The sequence below is a fragment of the Ambystoma mexicanum genome, chromosome 5p, assembly GCF_040938575.1.
Source record: "Ambystoma mexicanum isolate Mex_15411 chromosome 5p, UKY_AmexF1_1, whole genome shotgun sequence".
NCBI lineage: Eukaryota > Metazoa > Chordata > Amphibia > Caudata > Ambystomatidae > Ambystoma > Ambystoma mexicanum.
Window position 1 is genome coordinate 570507366 of NC_090930.1, and position 19823 is coordinate 570527188.

The window sequence follows — 19823 nt, forward strand, 5'->3', positions numbered from 1 at the left end:
AGTCAGGGGCACCCTCCACCAGGCCCCCACTCATGTCTCCCATCACCCCCACCCCCCAGCAGTTGGGGGCACCCTCCACAAGGCCCCCACTCATGTCTCTCATCACCCCCACCCCCCAGCAGTGCAGGGCACCCTCCACCAGGAGTTTACTGTGGCAATTCAATCATGACCTACAGAAAGCAATGTGTCTCACATCCGTAAACATACCTCTTTCTGAATCTGACAGTGAATGGCAGGAAGTTCCTGCTTCTGGAATGTTCCGAATTGATCTAAAGGCATGTACCCCCCAGCAGTGCAGGGCACCCTCCACCAGGCCCCCACTCATGTCTCCCATCACCCCCACCCCCAGCAGTCAGAGGCACCCTCCACCAGGCCCCCACTCATGTCCAACTCATGTCTCCCAGCACCCCCACCCCCCCAGCAGTCAGGGGCACCCTCCACCAGGCCCCCACTCATGTCACCCAGCACCCCCACCCCCCAGCAGTGCAGGGCACCCTCCACCAGGCCCCCACTCATGTCTCCCATCACCCCCACCCCCCAGCATCCAGGCACACTCTCCACCAGGCCCCCACTCATGTCTTCCAGCACCCCCACCCCCCAGCAGTGCAGGGCACCCTCCACCAGGCCCCCACTCATGTCTCCCATCACCCCCACCCCCAGCAGTCAGAGGCACCCTCCACCAGGCCCCCACTCATGTCCAACTCATGTCTCCCAGCACCCCCACCCCCCCAGCAGTGCAGGGCACCCTCCACCAGGCCCCCACTCGTGTCTCCCATCACCCCCACCCCCCAGCAGTGCAGGACACCCTCCACCAGGCCCCCACTCATGTCCAACTCATGTCTTCCACCACCCCCACCCCCCAGCAGTGTAGGGCACCCTCCACCAGGCCCCCACTCATGTCCAACTCATGTCTCCCACCACCCCCATCCCCCAGCAGTGCAGGGCACCCTCCACTAGGCCCCCAATCATGTCTCCCATCACCCCCAGCCCCCAGCAGTGCAGGGCACCCTCCACCAGGCCCCCACTCATGTCCAACCATGTCTCCCACCACCCCCACCCCCCAGCAGTTCAGGGCACCCTCCACCAGGCCCCCACACATGTCCCCCTGCACCCCACCCCCCAGCATCCAGGGGCACCCGCCACCAGGCCCCCACACATGTCTACCAGCACCCCCACCCCCCAGCACTGCAGGGCACCCTCCACCAGGCCCCCACTCATGTCCAACTCATGTCTCCCAGCACCCCCACCCCCCAGCAGTGCAGGGCACTCTCCACCAGGCCCCCACTCATGTCTCCCATCACCCCCACCCCCAGCAGTCAGGGGCACCCTCCACCAGGCCCCCACCCATGTCCAACTCATGTCTCCCAGCACCCCCACCCCCCCAGCAGTGCAGGGCACCCTCCACCAGGCCCCCACTCATGTCTCCCATTACCCCCTCCCCCCAGCAGTGCAGGGCACAGGCCCCCACTCATGTCCAACTCATGTCTCCCACCACCCCCACCCCCCAGCAGTGCAGGGCACCCTCCACCAGGCCCCCACTCATGTCTCCCATCACCCACACCCCCCAGCAGTCATGGGCACCCTCCACCAGGCCCCCACTCATGTCTCCCTATCACCCCCACCCCCCAGCAGTGCAGGGCACCCTCCACCAGGCCCCCACTCATGTCCAACTCATGTCTCTCACCACCCCCACCCCCTAGCAGTTCAGGGCACCCTCCACCAGGCCCCCACACATGTCTACCAGCACCACCACCCCCCAGCACTGCAGGGCACCCTCCACCAGGCCCCCACTCATGTCCAACTCATGTCTCCCATCACCCCTACCCCCCAGCAGTCAGGGGCACCCTCCACCAGGCCCCCACTCATGTGTCCTATCACCCCCACCCCCCAGCAGTCAGGGGCACCCTCCACCAGGCCCCCACTCATGTCTCACATCACCCCCACCCCCCAGCAGTCAGGGGCACCCTCCACCAGGCCCCCACTCATGTCTCCCATCACCCCCACCCCCCAGCAGTGCAGGGCACCCTCCACCAGGCCCCCACTCATGTCTCCCATCACCCCCACCCCCCAGCATCCAGGGGCACCCTCCACCAGGCCCCCACTCACGTCTCCCATCACCCCCACCCCCCAGCATCCAGGGGCACCCTCCGCCAGGCCCCCACTCATGTCTCCCAGCACCCCCACCCCCCAGCAGTGCAGGGCACCCTCCACCAGGCCCCCACTCATGTCCAACTCATGTCTCCACCACCCCCATCCCCCAGCAGTGCAGGGCACCCTCCACTAGGCCCCCAATCATTTCTCCCATCACCCCCACCCCCCAGCAGTGCAGGCACCCTCCACCAGGCCCCCACTCATGTCCAACTCATGTCTCCCACCACCCCCAGCCCTCAGCAGTGTAGGGCACCCTCCACCAGGCCCCACTCATGTCCAACTCATGTCTCCCACCACCCCCACCCCCCAGCAGTTCAGGGCACCCTCCACCAGGCCCCGACACATGTCCCCCTGAACCCTCACCCCCCAGCATCCAGGGGCACCCGCCACCAGGCCACCACACATGTCTCCCAGCACCCCCACCCCCCAGCACTGCAGGGCACCCTCCACCAGGCCCCCACTCATGTCCAACTCATGTCTCCCAGCACCCCCACCCACCAGCAGTGCAGGGCACTCTCCACCAGGCCCCCACGCATGTCTCCCATCACCCCCACTCCCCAGCATCCAGGGGCACCCTCCACCAGGCCCCCACTCATGTGTCCCAGCACCCCTACCCCCCAGCAGTGCAGGGCACCCTGTACCAGGCCCCCACTCATGTCTCCCATCACCCCCACCCCCCAGCAGTCAGGGGCACCCTCCACCAGGACCCCACTCATGTCCAACTCATGTCTCCCAGCAGCCCTACCCCCCAGCAGTGCAGGGCACCCTCCACCAGGCCCCCACTCATGTCTCCCATCACCCCCACCCCCCAGCAGTCAGGGGCACCCTCCACCAGGCCCCCACTCATGTCTCCCATCACCCCCACCCCCCAGCAGTGCAGGGCGCCCTCCACCAGGCTCCCACTCATGTCTCCCATCACCCCCACCCCCCAGCATCCAGGGGCACCCTCCACCAGGCCCCCACTCACGTCTCCCATCACCCCCACCCCCCAGCATCCAGGGGCACCCTCCACCAGGCCCCCACTCATGTCTCCCAGCACCCCCACCCCCCAGCAGTGCAGGGCGCCCTCCACCAGGCCCCCACTCATGTCCAACTCATGTCTTCCACCACCCCCACCCCCCAGCAGTGTAGGGCACCCTCCACCAGGCCCCCACTCATGTCCAACTCATGTCTCCACCACCCCCATCCCCCAGCAGTGCAGGGCACCCTCCTCTAGGCCCCCAATCATGTCTCCCATCACCCCCACCCCCCAGCAGTGCAGGCACCCTCCACCAGGCCCCCACTCATGTCCAACTCATGTCTCCCACCACCCCCAGCCCCCAGCAGTGTAGGGCACACTCCACCAGGCCCCACTCATGTCCAACTCATGTCTCCCACCACCCCCACCCCCCAGCAGTTCAGGGCACCCTCCACCAGGCCCCCACACATGTCCCCCTGCACCCCCACCCCCCAGCATCCAGGGGCACCCGCCACCAGGCCCCCACACATGTCTCCCAGCACCCCCACCCCCCAGCACTGCAGGGCACCCTCCACCAGGCCCCCACTCATGTCCAACTCATGTCTCCCAGCACCCCCACCCACCAGCAGTGCAGGGCACTCTCCACCAGGCCCCCACTCATGTCTCCCATCACCCCCACTCCCCAGCATCCAGGGGCACCCTCCACCAGACCCCCACTCATGTCTCCCAGCACCCCTACCCCCCAGCAGTGCAGGGCACCCTGTACCAGGCCCCCACACATGTCTCCTATCACCCCCACCCCCCAGCAGTCAGGGGCACCCTCCACCAGGACCCCACTCATGTCCAACTCATGTCTCCCAGCACCCCTACCCCCCAGCAGTGCAGGGCACCCTCCACCAGGCCCCCACTCATGTCCAACTCATGTCTCCCATCACCCCCACCCCCAGGCAGTCCGGGGCACCCTCCACCAGGCCCCCACTCATGTCTCCTATCACCCCCACCCCCAGCAGTCAGGGGCACCCTCCACCAGGCCCCCAGTCATGTCTCCCATCACCCCCACCCCCCAGAAGTCAGGGGCACCCTCCACCAGGCCCCCACTCATGTCTCCCATCACCCCCACCCCCCAGCAGTGCAGGGCACCCTCCACCAGGCCCCCACTCATGTCTCCCATCACCCCCACCCCCCAGCATCCAGGGGCACCCTCCACCAGGCCCCCACTCACGTCTCCCTATCACCCCCACCCCCCAGCAGTGCAGGGCACCCTCCACCAGGCCCCCACTCATGTCCAACTCATGTCTCCCACCACCCCCACCCCCCAGCAGTTCAGGGCACCCACCACCAGGCCCCCACACATGTCCCCCTGCACCCCCACCCCCCAGCATCCAGGGGCACCCGCCACCAGGCCCCCACACATGTCTACCAGCACCACCACCCCCCAGCACTGCAGGGCACTCTCCACCAGGCCCCCACTCATGTCTCCCATCACCCCCACCCCCAGCAGTCAGGGGCACCCTCCACCAGGCCCCCACCCATGTCCAACTCATGTCTCCCAGCACCCCCACCCCCCCAGCAGTGCAGGGCACCCTCCACCAGGCCCCCACTCATGTCTCCCATTACCCCCTCCCCCCAGCAGTGCAGGGCACACTCCACCAGGCCCCCACTCATGTCCAACTCATGTCTCCCACCACCCTCACCCCCAGCAGTGCAGGGCACCCTCCACCAGGCCCCCACTCATGTCTCCCATCACCCACACCCCCCAGCAGTCAGGGGCACCCTCCACCAGGCCCCCACTCATGTCTCCCTATCACCCCCACCCCCCAGCAGTGCAGGGCACCCTCCACCAGGCCCCCACTCATGTCCAACTCATGTCTTTCACCACCCCCACCCCCAGCAGTGTAGGGCACCCTCCACCAGGCCCCCACTCATGTACAACTCATGACACCACCATCCCCATCCCCCAGCAGTGCAGGGAACCCTCCACTAGGCCCCCGATCATGTCTCCCATCACCCCCACCCCCAGCAGTGCAGGCACCCTCTACCAGACCCCCACTCATGTCCAACTCATGTCTCCCACCACCCCCAGCCCCCAGCAGTGTAGGGCACCCTCCACCAGGCCCCACTCATGTCCAACCATGTCTCCCACCACCCCCACCCCCCAGCAGTTCAGGGCACCCTCCACCAGGCCCCCACACATGTCCCCCTGCACCCCCACCCCCCAGCATCCAGGGGCACCCGCCAACAGGCCCCCACACATGTCTCCCAGCACCCCCACCCCCCAGCACTGCAGGGCACCCTCCACCAGGCCCCCACTCATGTCCAACTCATGTCTCCCAGCACCCCCACCCACCAGCAGTGCAGGGCACTCTCCACCAGGCCCCCACTCATGTCTCCCATCACCCCCACTCCCCAGAATCCAGGGGCACCCTCCACCAGGCCCCCACTCATGTCTCCCAGCACCCCTACCCCCCAGCAGTGCAGGGCACCCTGTACCAGGCCCCCACTCATGTCTCCCATCACCCCCACCCCCCAGCAGTCAGGGGCACCCTCCACCAGGACCCCACTCATGTCCAACTCATGTCTCCCAGCACCCCTACCCCCCAGGAGTGCAGGGCACCCTCCACCAGGACCCCACTCATGTCCAACTCATGTCTACCATCACCCCCACCCCCCAGCAGTCAGGGGCACCCTCCACCAGGCCCCCACTCATGTCTCCTATCACCCCCACCGCCCAGCAGTCAGGGGCACCCTCCACCAGGCCCCCACTCATGTCCAACTCATGTCTCCCACCACCCCCACCCCCCAGCAGTTCAGGGCACCCTCCACCAGGCCCCCACACATGTCTACCAGCACCACCACCCCCCAGCACTGCAGGGCACCCTCCACCAGGCCCCCACTCATGTCCAACTCATGTCTCCCATCACCCCTACCCCCCAGCAGTCAGGGGCACCCTCCACCAGGCCCCCACTCATGTCTCCTATCACCCCCACCCCCCAGCAGTCAGGGGCACCCTCCACCAGGCCCCCACTCATGTCTCCCATCACCCCCACCCCCCTGCAGTCAGAGGCACCCTCCACCAGGCCCCCACTCATGTCTCCCATCACCCCCACCCCCCAGCAGTGCAGGGCACCCTCCACCAGGCCCCCACTCATGTCTCCCATCACCCCCACCCCCCAGCATCCAGGGGCACCCTCCACCAGGCCCCCACTCCTGTCTCCCATCACCCCCACCCCCCAGCATCCAGGGGCACCCTCCACCAGGCCCCCACTCATGTCTCCCAGCACCCCCACCCCCCAGCAGTGCAGGGCACCCTCCACCAGGCCCCCACTCATGTCCAACTCATGTCTTCCACCACCCCCACCCCCCAGCAGTGTAGGGCACCCTCCACCAGGCCCCCACTCATGTCCAACTCATGTCTCCACCACCCCCATCCCCCAGCAGTGCAGGGCACCCTCCACTAGGCCCCCAATCATTTCTCCCATCACCCCCACCCCCCAGCAGTGCAGGCACCCTCCACCAGCCCCCCACTCATGTCCAACTCATGTCTCCCACCACCCCCAGCCCCCAGCAGTGTAGGGCACCCTCCACCAGGCCCCACTCATGTCCAACTCATGTCTCCCACCACCCCCACCCCCCAGCAGTTCAGGGCACCCTCCACCAGGCCCCCACACATGTCCCCCTGAACCCCCACCCCCCAGCATCCAGGGGCACCCGCCACCAGGCCACCACACATGTCTCCCAGCACCCCCACCCCCCAGCACTGCAGGGCACCCTCCACCAGGCCCCCACTCATGTCCAACTCATGTCTCCCAGCACCCCCACCCACCAGCAGTGCAGGGCACTCTCCACCAGGCCCCCACTCATGTCTCCCATCACCCCCACTCCCCAGCATCCAGGGGCACTCTCCACCAGGCCCCCACTCATGTCTCCCAGCACCCCTACCCCCCAGCAGTGCAGGGCACCCTGTACCAGGCCCCCACTCATGTCTCCCATCACCCCCACCCCCCAGCAGTCAGGGGCACCCTCCACCAGGACCCCACTTATGTCCAACTCATGTCTCCCAGCACCCCTACCCCCTAGCAGTGCAGGGCACCCTCCACCAGGCCCCCACTCATGTCTCCCATCACCCCCATCCCCCAGCAGTCAGGGTCACCCTCCACCAGGCCCCCACTCATGTCTCCCATCACCCCCACCCCCCAGCAGTGCAGGGCACCCTCCACCAGGCTCCCTCTCATGTCTCCCATCACCCCCACCCCCCAGCATCCAGGGGCACCCTCCACCAGGCCCCCACTCACGTCTCCCATCACCCCCACCCCCCAGCATCCAGGGGCACCCTCCACCAGGCCCCCACTCATGTCTCCCAGCACCCCCACCCCCCAGCAGTGCAGGGCGCCCTCCACCAGGCCCCCACTCATGTCCAACTCATGTCTTCCACCACCCCCACCCCCCAGCAGTGTAGGGCACCCTCCACCAGGCCCCCACTCATGTCCAACTCATGTCTCCACCACCCCCATCCCCCAGCAGTGCAGGGCACCCTCCACTAGGCCCCCAATCATGTCACCCGCCACCAGGCCCCCACACATGTCTCCCAGCACCCCCACACCCAGCACTGCAGGGCACCCTCCACCAGGCCCCACTCTTGTCCAACTCATGTCTCCCAGCACCCCCACCCACCAGCAGTGCAGGGCACTCTCCACCAGGCCCCCACTCATGTCTCCCATCACCCCCACTCCCCAGCATCCAGGGGCACCCTCCACCAGACCCCCACTCATGTCTCCCAGCACCCCTACCCCCCAGCAGTGCAGGGCACCCTGTACCAGGCCCCCACTCATGTCTCCCATCACCCCCACCCCCCAGCAGTCAGGGGCACCCTCCACCAGGACCCCACTCATGTCCAACTCATGTCTCCCAGCACCCCTACCCCCCAGCAGTGCAGGGCACCCTCCACCAGGCCCCCACTCATGTCCAACTCATGTCTCCCATCACCCCCACCCCCAGGCAGTCAGGGGCACCCTCCACCAGGCCCCCACTCATGTCTCCTATCACCCCCACCCCCCAGCAGTCAGGGGCACCCTCCACCATGCCCCCAGTCATGTCTCCCATCACCCCCACGCCCCAGCAGTCAGGGGCACCCTCCACCAGGCCCCCACTCATGTCTCCCATCACCCCCACCCCCCAGCAGTGCAGGGCACCCTCCACCAGGCCCCCACTCATGTCTCCCATCACCCCCACCCCCCAGCATGCAGGGGCACCCTCCACCAGGCCCCCACTCACGTCTCCCTATCACCCCCACCCCCCAGCAGTGCAGGGCACCCTCCACCAGGCCCCCACTCATGTCCAACTCATGTCTCCCACCACCCCCACCACCCAGCAGTTCAGGGCACCCTCCACCAGGCCCCCACACATGTCCCCCTGCACCCGCACCCCCCAGCATCCAGGGGCACCCGCCACCAGGCCCCCACACATGTCTACCAGCACCACCACCCCCCAGCACTGCAGGGCACTCTCCACCAGGCCCCCACTCATGTCTCCCATCACCCCCACCCCCAGCAGTCAGGGGCACCCTCCACCAGGCCCCCACCCATGTCCAACTCATGTCTCCCAGCACCCCCACCCCCCCAGCAGTGCAGGGCACCCTCCACCAGGCCCCCACTCATGTCTCCCATTACCCCCTCCCCCCAGCAGTGCAGGGCACACTCCACCAGGCCCCCACTCATGTCCAACTCATGTCTCCCACCACCCTCACCCCCCAGCAGTGCAGGGCACCCTCCACCAGGCCACCACTCATGTCTCCCATCACCCACACCCCCCAGCAGTCAGGGGCACCCTCCACCAGGCCCCCACTCATGTCTCCCTATCACCCCCACCCCCCAGCAGTGCAGGGCACCCTCCACCAGGCCCCCACTCATGTCCAACTCATGTCTTCCACCACCCCCACCCCCCAGCAGTGTAGGGCACCCTCCACCAGGCCCCCACTCATGTCCAACTCATGTCTCCACCACCCCCATCCCCCAGCAGTGCAGGGCACCCTCCACTAGGCCCCCAATCATGTCTCCCATCACCCCCACCCCCCAGCAGTGCAGGCACCCTCCACCAGACCCCCACTCATGTCCAACTCATGTCTCCCACCACCCCCAGCCCCCAGCAGTGTAGGGCACCCTCCACCAGGCCCCACTCATGTCCAACTCATGTCTCCCACCACCCCCACCCCCCAGCAGTTCAGGGCACCCTCCACCAGGCCCCCACACATGTCCCCCTGCACCCCCACCCCCCAGCATCCAGGGGCACCCGCCACCAGGCCCCCACACATGTCTCCCAGCACCCCCACCCCCCAGCACTGCAGGGCACCCTCCACCAGGCCCCCACTCATGTCCAACTCATGTCTCCCAGCACCCCCACCCACCAGCAGTGCAGGGCACTCTCCACCAGGCTCCCACTCATGTCTCCCAGCACCCCTACCCCCCAGCAGTGCAGGGCACCCTGTACCAGGACCCCACTCATGTCTCCCATCACCCCCACCCCCCAGCAGTCAGGGGCACCCTCCACCAGGACCCCACTCATGTCCAACTCATGTCTCCCAGCACCCCTACCCCCCAGCAGTGCAGGGCACCCTCCACCAGGCCCCCACTCATGTCCAACTCATGTCTCCCATCACCCCCACCCCCCAGCAGTCAGGGGCACCCTCCACCAGGCCCCCACTCATGTCTCCTATCACCCCCACCGCCCAGCAGTCAGGGGCACCCTCCACCAGGCCCCCACTCATGTCTCCCATCACCCCCACCCCCCAGCAGTCAGGGGCACCCTCCACCAGGCCCCCACTCATGTCTCCCATCACCCCCACCCCCCAGCAGTGCAGGGCACCCTCCACCAGGCCCCCACTCATGTCTCCCATCACCCCACCCCCCAGCATCCAGGGGCACCCTCCACCAGGCCCCCACTCATGTCTCCCAGCACCCCCACCCCCCAGCAGTGCAGGGCACCCTCCACCAGGCCCCACTCATGTCTCCCAGCACCCCCACCCCCCAGCAGTGCAGGGCACCCTCCACCAGGCCCCCACTCATGTCCCCAGCCAACATGTCATCACAATCTAGATCCCAGGCCCTTATGGTCAGCCTCTAAATGCCAAACACCCACCCGAGTATTGCATCCACCCACTTAGAAATGGCAATAACATGATAGAACCCCAATTGCAAGTTTGAAAATGAACACATGTCCCTCACATACACCCAATGGGTGTCAGTGAATGTCAAAACCCATATCATGATGTGCATGAAACCAATGAGATGATACTACACATTGAAGTTTGAAGAAAAAATATTTATTAAAAGCAACATAAATTGAATCAAATATAAACAAACAATAATGGAAATTTTAAAAAAATAAACCAGCATGTCCATGAAATAATGCAAAACCACAAATCATAATCCAAAGGAAAGTTGTGCAAAGTCACAGTCCACAAAAGTAAATCCAATGGAATATTAAAATCGAAAACCATTGCTCCATGGGTAAATCATAAAAAAAAGATGAAAATCCAACAGTCAACTATATACAGATAAACAATCCAGGGTCCATGATCCCAACAGAAGAAATGAAACCTATCTAATAACACTACCTAAAAACAAAAACTATATACAAAAATGTGGCCCATTGTCCAAAAGGTCCAAAATAAATGCAAAACCAAAGGAAACCTAACACTAACTACAGAACTATTTACAAGGGCCGCGCGCTAGTCTGACGGCTCACTTCGGGATGTTCCGGGCCAGGGCATCATCGAGCTCCTGCTCAATGTCCCGGAGGCGGTCCTCCTCCATGGCCCCGAGGGTCCGTAGGGCCGTCGACATGTTCACCCCCAACTCCCTGCGGATTGCCTCAAGGCACTCGGCCTGCCTCAGGGCCCTCCGCATGGCGTTCTCCGCCCTGACCATCGTGAGCCGTGCCTCTTCCGCCCGCTGCCGCTCCGCATCTATGGCATGGCCCAACCGCTGCCACACAGAAGACACTTCCCGGCCTGGGTCCTCCTGCCCTCCGGCCGATGCCTGTCCCTCCGATGTCGAAGGCCCCGAGCCATCATGGCTCCCACCACGTTGCTGCTGCTGCTGTGCCTCTGCCTGTGCACTGCCTCCTGCTACCTGCACATCCTCCGCTGGCTGGGGTGCAGTCGTTGATGTGGCCACCCCTGCTGGACGTCTAACTCCCGACTGTGGCAGGGATGCCTCCTCCACCAGCCTGGCCGCACCGTCAGAGGCAGCTCCACAGAGCACCGAGGTGACTAATGGGTGGGAAGATGGCACGGAGGACGACTGGCGCATAGGGGATCAGTTGAGGAGGGGGTCTGAGCAAGCCCCATCAAACGGAGGAATCCGGCCTGGGTGACCCGTCCCAGTAGGCCGACGCGGTCAACGAGCCTTTCGAGATGACGTGCAGTCTCCTCATGAAAAGACTGCAGGTCACCTCGCATGGCTTGTTGACGCAACGCCACACCAGTCAAGACAGGCTCAACCCAGACCCGGATGGCCACGTCCGCAGGCAGAGGAAGGCCAGTTGTTGTGAGCTCATCCCCTGCCTGAAAACGGGTCTGGACGTAGGCATCCCTGCTGGTGCAAGATGATGCAGTGACAGGATCAGGGACAGGATTGCACACAGGCACCTCTGCGGCGACCTGTGCTACCTCCTGTCCCTGGTCCTGCACTGCACCACTAGCACCAGTGGAATACCCACCTCCAGACCCAGTCTCTGTTGCTTGCACGGCCTCCTCCTCCACCAAACCCCCCACCAACCTGGATGACTACGTGCCATCTCCCCCGTTGGGCCCTGTGGGGTCGCAGCTGCCCCTTCTGCTGCCGAGGAGTCCAACTCTGACCTCTGCCTCTTGGACCCCCCCCAGCAGCTGCGGCCTGGGACGCGGCACCGGACTCCTCACTCCCGACGAGATCACAAACTGGGAGTGGAGCCGGGCCTTGCGTCTCCGGCTGGCGGTGCGATCCCCGCCGCTGTGCTCCACAGCACCTTCTCCGCCCTCTTCATCAGTTGACGCTGCAGACAGGGAGAAATAAAACACAGGCATCAGGGCACTGTACAATGGACACATGCACACATGACAGTTGCACATGAGTGGCATTGGCAAACCTCAGACATGGCATCACAATCGGCAACACACATGTCATTTCAACTTGCACACATGAGCCATACCACAGCCATATTGCAACTGCCAGCACCATCCATACACATACAACAGCATGAGCAGGCAAAGGTGAGCCAGACATCACATGCAACACAGGGAGTGCACTACACATGCATGCACACCACCACACTTGCATGCATGTGTACACCTCAGCCAACTGTCGCAGTGTTCAGATGGGCATCCATGTCACATCTGCCAATCAGGCTTCCACATCCCGCTGTCACATGCATCCATGTTGCATCACTGTTGCACCCTTGTCAAATACACACACATGCACATGTACACAGTGCTGATACATGCAGCTGAAAACAACATACATGCGTGACATCACGAACATGCCTACTTACATACACATTCATCCAAACATGTGTGCCCACACAACTGCATTTGGCATGCAAGCCTACACACACAAGCACCATCCATGTCTCACACATGACAGCCCTCGCATGTGTTAGCCTCACGGCCCTGTACACCCCTACCCATACTCGGCCCCATACAAACAGATGTGCAACCTGTACACTACTGGCACATCACCACACGCACAGCTTACAATCATGATGCATGTACACTTAACGCTCAACTCCAGATGGGTCTGCCTCTCAAGGACCTAGATGTGGAGTGCTGGGGATATGCGTTCCAGGACCCTCATCTGATCTTCCGACAAGTGGCCCCGGCGCCCCTTAGCATCTGCTGCCTTCAAGAGGCGCCGGGCCTTGTTGAGGGTCCTGGACCTGAAGTCCTCCCAGCGCTTCTTGACATGTTGGAAGTCGTGGACTGCCACCCCCTCCGCGTTGATGGCAGTCACGATGTCCGTCCAGATCCGAGTCCTTTCTTCCTTGTCGGCGCGCACACTTCCGAAGAGGGCATCATACTGCCCCAGGACTTGCTCCACCAGGACACCAACTTCGGTGGCAGTGAAGCTGGTGCCCCCCGCCTCTCTGGCTGGGGGTTGTCAGTGGTGCCAGATGTTTCCTGGGCCTGTTTCCTCAAACAGCGTTCCCTTCTACTGTTGTCCTGTCTCCTCAGAGAGCGTACAATTCTTCTTTTGGCGGGGTGTTGCCAACGTGCACACGTGCATATTTTTCACGCTTTTGTTTCTGGCAGACGGTGAGTCGCGCACATATTTAACATCTGTGCTTGCCCCGTGTGTCGCATACCCCTTCAGAGGTCATTCTAGGCTGCGTGTGACACGCATACGTTCATTCTTGTGTTTCTGGGTGCCACAGCGTAGTGCAGGTTTATTTTTCCACACACGTGGTCTAGGAGGGGTTGCGTGCACCTTACTTCCCTTTTTTGGGGTGCCTGTGCGTTGCGTGACCCGTCATCTTTCCCCAGGGGTGACATACAGCCTTGCTAGAGCACTAGGGTACGATTACCATCTGGTACCCAAGCCCTTTGACCCCCAATTGCCCAGGACAATAGTTCACAGCAACTCCCATATGCACAATAACATCAGTGCCATGGCTGGGAGGCAAACAAGCCGTAAGGGTGGCAAAGGTGTCCGAGCCCCAAGTGGTGGCTGTGGTGGATCCGGTAGGGGACGTGGCCGTGACTTGCAGGGTGCCCCTAGCCCCCCATGTGTGGAGGAGCAGTCAGGGACACCAATGCCCCACCCCCTGGTTGAGGATAACGTGGCTGACACCATCCATGCTCAGCCCTTGTTGGACCAGCCCACTGTGGAACCAGACCTGGCACAGGGTGACTCCATGGCTGACTTCCAGGTCAGCAGGTCTAGGCCACGTGCGCCGGTGCACGTTGGTGCGATCAGGCCACGTGGATGAGGGGCAGTTAGGTCATCTGCTGCCCCGCGTAGGCAGGCTGGGGAGGCTGCAGGGGCATCTGCGGCTCCATCCACCCCACCTCTCACACACCCAGCCAGGACAGTGTCGGTCCAATTCCATCCTGCTGACATTCCCCCTGACACCATCACACTTGAGCTAATGCCTGCACCAACTCCCATGCTGAGTGTGCAATCCCACACTCCTATTACAGAGTCCACCGGGGCTCCTGCCCCTAGTGTCCAGAGCGGCATAGGACACTCAGGATCCCCACCACCTTCCAAGCGGAAGAGGAAGAGTGCTCGTCCAGTAGAGGCTGATGCCCCAGACACGGCTACACAGTCCGGCCCGTCAAGGAAGCCCAGCTTCAATGAGGCCAAACTGAATGCACTTGTAGAGTAAGTGTCCGCACATGACCGCGAAATGGTGATTGTTGCAGGATCCAAGACCACACCTGCACAACGTCTGGCACACTGCAGACCATCGCGGACATCATAAGTGCCCTTGGAATCGTGAGGCGCACAGCTAATGAATGCTACAAGCGCTGGAATGACCTGAAGCGCAGGGCAAAGAATAAGATGGCCTCAAGTCATGCCGCTTCTCTAGTGACTGGAGGTGGGTCTCCAGCAGAGGACATAAAACTCACTCCACATGAGCATGTTGCTGGGACCTACATCACAGTGTCGGAATTGAAACAATATTATGCCTCCTATCGCAACAATTGTATGTGCATTGGCCTACGCCGAGTTGTCTAAACATCATATGAGAACAAACTCCACGGCAAGGTTTTGACCTTAGAGAAAGTAATGCAAGTCGCCATCTTGGATTAAGACGCCATTTTAGGTTCTCTTGTTATATGGAAGTCACCCTGAACATCAAAATGGAGGCCGAATGACATTCTGAGTAAGATTCTGGCCGTTGTGACCTCCGTACACATGAATAATTAATATGCCTGCAGGCCACTTGTCGGGGTCGCGAACTGAGACCTTGTCCTACCGTTGACCTATGTGTAAATGTACAACTATATCAGCGAAACTAATCAAAACGCATATATTACAGGATTGATCTGGCAAAGAACCCATAGGCCCGGCTCATAGAATGGTTAACCCGCGAGAGGGTTGGCCATAGGCTGGACAAAATGTATAAAAGACCCAGGTATTTCAATGTGCTCTCTCTCTCACTAACGCATCGAACCTTCATTGAAGTTCGTTATGTTACTCTGAGAGCCGAATAGCTATCCGTTTGTCAATTGACTTTGGTAACTGTTATAGCTTTTAAATAAAGCACTTGTATGTTCTTTGTAACCTGTGTTGGTGTGTTTCCTTTTGGGCTTCCCGGCCTCATATTATTTTTCTGTTTCCACAACGGAGGAACAGATCCAAGGCGTGGGAGAACTGGCAGATTACGAGGCATTGTCCGGTGAGTGCACATGCATGTGTGTGTCATCCATGTGCATGGTGTGTGTGTGAGGGCTTCTGTTTGGGTGCCAGGTGAGGGTGTGTGTGCCTGAGTGGTTTGGGTCACCCATGTGCCTCATCCAATACATTCTGCGCACCAGCATTTGGGTATAGCAGTATCCCTTCTGCCAACATTAGACATCTAGCCCAACACCACGCCAGTTGCCCTTGAAGTGTCATCTTGCCACAACATTGTTGCTTATTTTCCTCTGTTTATTCAGGCAGATTGTTTGCATACCACCACTTTTACTAGGCATTTCTCAGTCCTATTGTCACATGTCTGACATGGCTATGGTACAGTAGACTGGCTTTGTTTCCTGGACATGATTTGTTTAGACATGTCCCTGTGCTATAGGACCATTTTGGACTGGCAGCTCCAGGTTAAACATTTGAACCATTTCAATGAAAAAATCAATTTCATGAGCAAACTAGACTGAATGAACAATTGGTGCCCTCCTCTCCCTCTTCACTTTATGGCTAGGGTACATGCCATATGTGTGATGGCATGTGTGTTTGACCTGCCAATCACAGGCCAGTGTGTGATGCCACTGCTAGGCAGCATGCAGCAAATGTGTTCATCTTCCATCTTGGTGTCATCAATGTGTGCCATCTGCCTCCCCTTCACACGCAGTGACGGTGCATGCATGGGAGGGTTTTAGTCATGTGAGAAATGTGTCAATCTAGTACTGTTTCTGTAGCTTCTCAGCCCTAATTGTGTGCCATAGTGCGAATGCCTGTTTCCATTTGTTTTCTTTTATGTCTTTGCAGGGGATGACGCACTTGATACTGCTGGGGTTGTGGAGATGGTGCAGACCCAGGAGGGGTCTGAGGGCCGACCGACCACCAGTGAGGGACGTGGTGTGGTGGTGGGTGAGAACCCACAACTGCTGCAGGTCGTGCTCTCAAGGGGTGTCTCTGGCTGCACCTCCCCCGAGCTGTATTCAGGTGTCGATTCGGATGATGAGACCTATGTGCCGTCGCAGGTGAGTGTTCCTGGTAGGGATTCTGTTCTGTCCCACCCACCTGCACCAGGGTTAGAACCCTCAATGGGGATGTCAGTGTTGGCAGGTACGGCTTTGGTGGTTACGGATGCAGGGTCACACTCCGCAACATCTGATCCTGTTCCTGGGCCAGCAGATCAGAGGGGGAATGCAGTCCTGCAGCCTCAGGCAGTTCCGGCACAGCACGGCGCAGTTCGCCTTGCCCCAGACAGGTGTGGTTCCCGCCGAAGTGGTGGCCATACGCCACCTGGCAATACCGCATGGGAGCAATCCATATACGGCATGGCAACCCAACAGGCAGCATCATCAGAGATGATGGCTCAGGCCATGGATAGGGTGGCCACTTCCATTGTCCCCCCCGAAAGGCTGATGGAGCGACTACAGCAGGCAACAGACTCCATCTGCCAGTAACACAGGGAGGACATGTTGGCGTCCGACAGGGACAGGCGGGCAGCACTGGCGACTCTGCAGGAAGCCATTTCCATAGAGTCCCAGGGCCACAGGGAAGCCCTGAGGGTGGAACTCCTTCACCTCAGGACGACTCTTGGTGAGCTTGAGGCTTCAACAAACAGAAGGACAGAACAGCAGCTGGAGCATCTCACAAGTACGCTCTCAGCTGAGATGCAGGCAACTAGGGCGGAGGTGTTAGGCGGAAACCTGTGCAGTTCCCTATGGGACCACTGCAAAAGATTTAGGACTACAGGTGTTTGGCAGTAAACACACTTGGTAGCAGTCTGTACCACACAGATACACTTGGTAGCTGTGGCTGAGCAGTCAGACTTCCCTCCAGAAGAGTTAGGCAGTATGTCGAGTATACAATATAGGGAAATCTACACAGTAGAACAAGCAAACACAGAACAAGGCTTTGGTGTAAAGATATAAAGGTATTTATTTCTAACAGCACATCTATAGAAAACACTCTGGCACTAGTACGGCAAACAACTTCAATCACAATTACTATACGAAGAAAAAGATCAATCCCCCTAACAATAGTTTATCAAGTCTAGGTTCACCGGCATCACTTATTTGCAGACAGAGGTGTATGCTTTAACCTAGATGGCACTCTAGTATTCGTTAGGTCGGGAGAGACAAATAAGGCAGATTATGAAATCAACTCGGTACCAATACTTTACGGACAAATGCAAGGCAAGTAAGGCAGGGTCTACTGCAGACCACAAAGTTCAGAGGCCAGGCCCACTCAGAGAGAGGCAAGGTGATATGTCCCAAGAAGTGTCTCAGTGGAAATGCGCTTCGAGTCTTTATCGCAAATTGTTATGGAAAGTTTGGACCAGTTCAGAACAGAAAGTTAAAGAACGCTTGGAGGCGACCCAATGGAAAGGCGAGGATTAAGACACCTCACTCTATCCAGCAGAAAGGGAAGCCAGGCGGACACAGTACCTTGTTTGTGGAGAGACAGCTCCGGCGGGGGCAGCTGTTCCTGGTGGTGGATGCACGTCGGGTCTTTGCCAAGAGAAGAGATGATCTCGTCGTTGAAGGAAAGCTGAAGATCATTGCACCACCAGTGAAGAGACCAGCTGCGGAGTGCTCCGTCACAAGGCACCACCTTTTGGTCGGGGTACAGGGGTAGTGGCTATCCGGTTGCCGAGGTGCTCTGAACGGGCAATTCGCCCACTGCGTCCTGGAGCGAAGAAAAATCAAAGGTGACTGGTTGTTCCCACCAGTCAGGGGACTGGACTGTCCAGCAGGGAGATCTCCGCTGTCGTCGGGAAGTGGTGAGTCGGTTCGCAGGGCTCCACCGGAGGTGTCGTCGTTGCAGGTCGGCTCAGCTTTACCCTCGTCGGATTCTTAGGTCCTGTGGCGACTTCTGAAGATCCAGTCCCAAAAGCCCTGCTTTTATGCAGAAAACCCCCATTCATTCAACTTAGCTGTCACTCAAAACACGCTAAGTGGTGAGTGGGGAGGCTCACCACTTGGGCCAATCACACCAGAGTGCGACCGGAGTTGGCAAGGCAACTCAGTCCAGGGTGCCTAAACCCCCTCCCACACCCATATGGTAACCCAGACAGAATGGCACCACTTTGGAGGGTCTCTGTGCAGAAGCCCGCCAAAAGTGGAACAAAGGGCTCAACCTTTGGTTTATGAGTCATAGAGACAAACACAGACGCCATTTTAAAAACCGAGTTCTGGCAGAAAATACCATCCGATAGACTTACTTAAGATAAGTAAACCGGTGGTATGTTAGAGATTAACAGGAAAAAGGTATTCATCTCCAACAATGGGAAGAATCCCATAGGGTTATATTCGGGGTCGAATATAACAAGTAGTTTCCACTGCCACCAGCCAAAACTCGGCAAGGGGGGACGGGACAGTGCCCCCTCGAATAACAGGCCCAGGAGTAATCGAATTAACCCTACTAGCACGTCCACAATAGGATGGTTTGTACTAGTTCTGTTAGTAAATTTAGGTCTAGTAAAGCCAATGGTGACTTTACATGTCTGGGGAGACAGTAGTCAGTCCCCGGGTATGGAGTCTATGATGGAGGTCCGCTAGGACACCCCAGTGTTACGGCACGTAGGGTGCGGTGTAACACACATAGAAAAACATATGAGACCCTATGGAGTAAAAGACCCCATAGCCCATAGAACACATTGACATTCAAAGGAATTACACACATTCATGTCCAAGAGTGGGAGAAAAAGAGTCTCACTCTTGGCAGGATGGAAAGGAACAAACTCCAGAAATCCAGCAAAGCTGCTGGGGGACTCACTAGGTTAGGAAATTCAGCCTAAACAGAGAATTCTCCCTAACAGGAGGTCTGGGCAACCCATGAGTTGTTGCATGGGGACCTACGCACAATTATCCTCCAGAACAAGACCTTCTACACCTGCATGCTTGCTGCCATGGAGGACCAGACTAGGGCTTTGCGTGGGCTGCCTCCCATAGTGCCACCACCTCCTGATGCAGCTGCAGAGGGTGAGGAGAGCGACAGCAGTGATTCTCTAACAATAGGGTAGCCGTGCAGGCCATGAGCCCATGGAGGTGTTTTTTTTTCTCTCAAGATCCACACAGGTGGGTTTTGGTGTGCACCCTGTCCTCGGACCTCCTGGGTGGCCTTCCGCACCCCCCCACCCCCGGGCCCATTAATGGCAATTTTGGATTTTTTTTTTTGTTGATTTTTTTGATTTTTTTTTTTTTTTGAACAGTGTTTTGCCTTGTGTGGCTCCCGTGGGCATACGCTGTATTGTGGCTGGGCACATGCAGGTTTGTCATGTATTTGGTTCAGATGCTTGGGTTTGTGTGACACACACCCCTCCTGCTTCCCGTTTCCATGGGCTTGCA